We start from the raw sequence: 5,525 nt of genomic DNA, 5'->3' as shown, positions 1-5,525 counted from the left end.
AAAGATCAAGAACAGTTACAAGTTCTTCAAGTTTTAGAGAGAATTTAGCGAGAGACTTGAGAGAAAATGTATGTGTGTGTGTTTGAATGAAATGAAATGAGAATGAAATGAGAGTTTAAAAAAAAGATAAAGTGGTGGTGGGGTGGTGCATGGCCGACGGTTTTGGGGAGGGAATGGGGGGACCATTTGGCCTCATATGGTGGTGGCATGGTGTGGTCCATGGTGGTGGTACAAAGTAATGTTGGAATGTTGGGTGGCATGCAACAAAGTGTAAGCATTAGTACATAAGCATGCAAGTTACTTGTCTTAAAACTTACATGGGCTAGTTATTAATTACATGAGCTAGTTAATCCACTAATTAGTCCACTAAGTTGAGTAGGTTGGGTCATGGAAGTCCATTAAGGTAAAAGTCCATTAAGGTAAAAGTCCATTAAAGTAACAAGTGAGCATTAGTAAACACTAATCGTAATTAAATAAGCCATTAAGCCAAGTAATTGTCATAAAATAAATAACAATTAAGTTTACGTAGTCATAATATTCCAATTATGACAAAAGTTTAACGTGTATCAAGTACGTAGCTCGTTTTAAACGATAAGTGACACTAACGGTCGTAAATTCAATCAAGGATCATGTTAAGTAACTAAGTACTTAAAAACACATTGTAGATATTAATGAAAGTAATTAACATAATTAATGATCCCAGAATATCATCTAAATCAGTACGCACAAATACGCAGTTTCGTGAAAGTAATAAATATAATTAAAAGTCGAAAAAGTCGGGTCGTTACACTAGTACAATGTGACCTTCCTCTTTTAAGCCAAGGTCAACCTCAAAGAATGCTTCCAAGATAAAAGGGGTAATGCAGGTCTTTTCAGATGTTTTTGGCATCTAATTGTAACCATCCAATAAGGGAAAAAAACAAAGCTAAAGATCTCAAACGGCTATAGATTCAGAAGTCAGATACTTGTACGGTCGACCCACTATTGACCGTGAGGTGAGCCGCAGTTGTCCGGGTTTGAATTTCTCTTGCATATAAAAGCCAAACCTTGGAGCACTTGAAGACTCACCTCTTTCACTTACATTTCTGTGATGACCTGTCCAAATCCATATAGACGAATACATCATTCATCGATTTCTTTGCGAGGTATTTGACCTCTATATGATACGTTTTGTAAACATTGCATTCTTTTGAAAAAGCACACCATAAATGAATATTTAAATCCAAGGTTTTCGACATCTAATGATTTCTACATATAGACAATCACCGTAAATAATAGTTTACAAGAATACTTCCGTTGACAATGCAGTCAAAATAGATACATGGTGATGATTTTGTGAATGCAACGTTTTCTCGAATAAAGCATGTGTGACTCCATGCACATAGCTTGTATAACATATAAACAAACAGCAGAAGACTTCTAGGAACCTGAGAATAAACATGCTTGAAAGTGTCAACACAAAGGTTGGTGAGTTCATAGTTTTAATGTTTCGCATAATCTGTATATAAAGGTGGATCACCAGATTTCAGTTGTTTCATCCAGAAACGTTTATCAAATTATTCTACAAGATTGAGCACCATGGTAACTAAACTTAACATATATATAATAAGTACCCCCTGTTTTAACATACATGCAACCAACATGTACAATACACGCAAACCAACGTGTACTAAACTCAAATAGCATACGTCCGCTTTATAGTTCAGGCTAGGGTCTCTATACCTGGAACAAACAGGGATGTCAAGCCCTATGGATCCATATATAACTACTCGCACCCACCAGTTCTTATAACCGGCAGTTACTAGTTACTAAAGCTAAGGGATTTTCGGTTCAAACTTGGTGTAGCATTTAGTATGTACTTGTGTCCATTGCGTTTAAAATAAAGTGCATGTATCCTCAACTCAAAAATATAGATTGCAAAAGCAATTAAAAAGGGAGCATATGAAACTCACCTTAGCAGCACATAAAGTCGTTCACCGAAATGTGACCGAAACTCGGAATACCAAATAACCGTAGATCTCAACTTAGAGAACATATGTTGGTCAATAAATGTCTATCAAGCTAGGTCAGGTCATAGTGTAACATCCTGTTTTGGTTCAGCACGTGGGACGCCGTCCAAAGGCTTGGGACGCCGTCCAAGTTCAAAAGTCTGGACGCCGTCCAGATTATTGGGACGCCGTCCAGAACAACTGGCGGGCCAGCTGTTGGTTTTTGATATTTTAAGAAGGGTATTTTGGTACTTTTACAATGGAACGAGTTTAAGGCCTTTAGATCAGTTTTGGTGGAGTCATTACTCCACTTACACCAACCTCATCTTCTTCACTTCATTATATAGAGAGAGAGAGAGAGAGTGATTCCTAGAGTGAGAGAGCTCAAGCAAAGGAGGAAGAAGTTATTTTCGGGTCTTAGCTCGCGTTGTAAAGTTTTTCATCTAGTCGCTAGCTACACGGTGATAGTGGTGGTATTAATCTCCATTTCCCTACTTAATTAGTGTTAAATGGTTAGGGTTTGGGTTAGGGTTGAACATAAAACCCATATGTGGTGATTTTGGGGATTTTGGGTAAAGATGGTTCATGTAAGACTAATGAGTTACTAACCTAGGGTTTCAAAGTCATAATTGGTGTTAATGAGTCTTAAAGGTTTAATAAATCACTAGCTCACTTGTGTTGTTAGTGAAAAGTGTTGTTAGGGTTCATAGTTGACTTGACATGGGTCAAATGGGTGAGTTTGACCTAGCGGGTTAAATTGGGTATGAAAACACCCTAGTTATGCGTTGTTGGAAGTCTTAGAACCTTAATCACTAGCTTTTAGTGATTAGTTGGGGAATTGGACCTTGAGTTGGTGATTTTAGGGCAAATGGGTCATAAATACCCATTTGGGCCATAAATGCACTAGTTAGACTAGTTGGTGGAAAGTCCAATTTGTTATGTGTATTAATTGAGAGTTAATTGTGTTAGGTGACTCACTTTGAAGAATTCAAGTTGTTATTAGAAATCTCGCCTAGACGACAAGGTGAGTGGAATGATTATACATGTGTGTATATAATGTATCTATTTGTAGGGCGGGGGTTGGGGCCGGGTATACGTGTCTATACCACCGAGAGTTAGTGATATATTTCGTTGTACACTAACGATGGACATTTTGTTGTCCAAATTGCCCAAGAGTTAGTGATATATTTCGTTGTACACTAACGATTGCTTGAACGGATATTTCGTTGTCCGTGTCGCCTAGGGGTTAGTGATATATGTCGTTGTACATTAACGGTTGTTACGAACACCGATGGGAAATTCGAAGTACCATTCCCTTGTGTTATTGGTTAACCATAATTACACGTTGTGTTGTAGTATATATATATGCTATTGATGTACTAGCTTGTGATCTTGAAGAGTTTAGAGTTATACTTACGATGGTATGCTTTGTAAATTGCTAGCATGTATGAGGTATTTGTGTAAGTGCTTGCAAGTAGGTGTATTATATATGTATATGTATAATTGTTGCATTCACTAAGCGTAAGCTTACCCTCTCGTTGTTTACCTTTTTAGGATCCGGCTTGGATAAAGGAAAAGGTATTCACTTGGACTAGTGGCACCTCGGGGGTTTTAGTTTTATGGAAAGTTCGGCCAAGATTTGGGTAGTTTAACCCCAAACACCATGCTCTAGGTGTCGTTTGGTATTTAAACTTTTGTGGTCGAAACTTATATTTTTGAACGAAATTGTAAAACGGGTCGTTGTGGGCCCGATGATGTAAACTTGGTTTTTATTGTGGGAATCTCTTAGTTTTACATATATTGATGTGATGTGATAATTGGTTTCGCTGAAAAGTGTCGGGAGTCGGGTTTTTCGCACACGAGTAAAGGCAAACTGATCAGTAGGTTTTAGTTCATTGGGACGCCGTCCCAAATCCTTGGACGCCGTCCCAGTTTTAAGTGTTGGACGCCGTCCCGATTTCTGGACGCCGTCCAGATGGGCAGTCACAGAAATTTTTTTTTTTTTTGTGTCGTGTTTTTTTTATAATGAGGGTTGGGTCGTTACAAGTGGTATCAGAGCATGATCTAAGGGATTTAGGTGACTTGAGATAGGCGCCTAGACTTAGACTTTTGTGTTGTTGAATTATATGCGGGACTTGTAGGACTACGGGTCGGTGCGGGGTCTGATTAGTTCTTTGATGCATAGGCGGACTAACTATGCTATATTACGATGTTACTAATCGTGTGTTATTGTTTTGAACATCGAGCAAGATGATTGTGATACGTTTGAGCATGGCACGACATGTGAGCGTAATAGTGAGTCGCGACCACTATTACGGTTGCAAGTCAAGTCAAGCAAGGATGTGTGACAAGTATTGAGCTAGATGTGGTGTGTGTGCGGTCATATGCATAGGTATATATGTGTATAAATTCGTTGGTGATGCCTAATCCGTTTTTAATCTTTAGAATGAAGACGAGAAATGGAACGAATACAAATGGCGATGGTGTTCCTTCTCATACGGAGGAAGCGGGCGAAATGACCACTAAGATAGAGGCCGCTCTAGAAAACTATGTTTCGGTATTCTCTCGGAAGGTTAAACTAATATTCGAAGAGTCGGTTTCGGAATAAATTTTCGATATGATTCAAGAACGGATGACTAATGCCGTTAAAGAAGAAGTTGAAAGGAGGTTCCCTAGACCTCAAAATGTGGGCGAGTTGGAGTTTAGCTATAAGAACTTCTTGGCAACTAAGCCTCCTCACTTTCACGGGGATCCCGACCCCATGAAGAGTGCGGCTTGGATTTTCGATATTGAAGGTTGTTTTCGCACGACCGAGTGCCCTCCCGAAAAGAAAACAAGGCTTGCTACTAGTTTATTAAGGGGTCATGCTAAAGATTGGCTCGATGACAAGATTGATATGGTGGGTGATGCGGCTTTTGTAGGGTTATCTTGGGCGGATTTCAAGAAGGAGTTTTTCCTTGAGTATCGTACGCAAGCGGATCTTTCCAAATTGCGCAACGAGTTAAGGAACATGCGTCAAGGGCCTTTGGACCTAAACACTCTCAAAACCAATTTTCTCGCCAAGGCGCGTTTTTGCCCCGAGTATGTGGGGAATGATCAATTGTTAATGGAAGTCTTTCATGCTACCCTTAGAGATGATTTGAAGGTTAAGATTAGTATTGGTCATGTTGAGACTTTTGCTAAGCTTTTGGCGGTGGCAAAAGGGTTTGAAGCGCAAGCTCCGGTTCCGATTTCGGTGGTTAGTTATGTGTCGAGTAAGAGAAAATTTGGGGCATCTAATTACTCCAACAAGAAAAGCAAGGGTGTGTCCGAAAGTGTTGGTAGTGTGAAGAAAGGTGCTCCTAGTGTTCACGTGACCACATGTTACAATTGTGGGCAAAAAGGTCACTACTCTCGTGATTGCCCAAAACCGCGTACTAATGTGATCACGTGTTTTAATTGTCAACAAGAAGGGCACCTAAAGTCGGAGTGTCCCGAACTCCGAAATGATCAAGTTAAGAGAATAGAGAAGGCGGCGGGGTCGGCAAGGGGACGTAA

Source organism: Rutidosis leptorrhynchoides, chromosome 5, assembly GCF_046630445.1.
Source record: "Rutidosis leptorrhynchoides isolate AG116_Rl617_1_P2 chromosome 5, CSIRO_AGI_Rlap_v1, whole genome shotgun sequence".
In the NCBI taxonomy this organism is placed as follows: domain Eukaryota; kingdom Viridiplantae; phylum Streptophyta; class Magnoliopsida; order Asterales; family Asteraceae; genus Rutidosis; species Rutidosis leptorrhynchoides.
The sequence above is the reverse complement of the archived record's forward strand: the minus strand, read 5'-3'. Positions refer to the sequence as shown.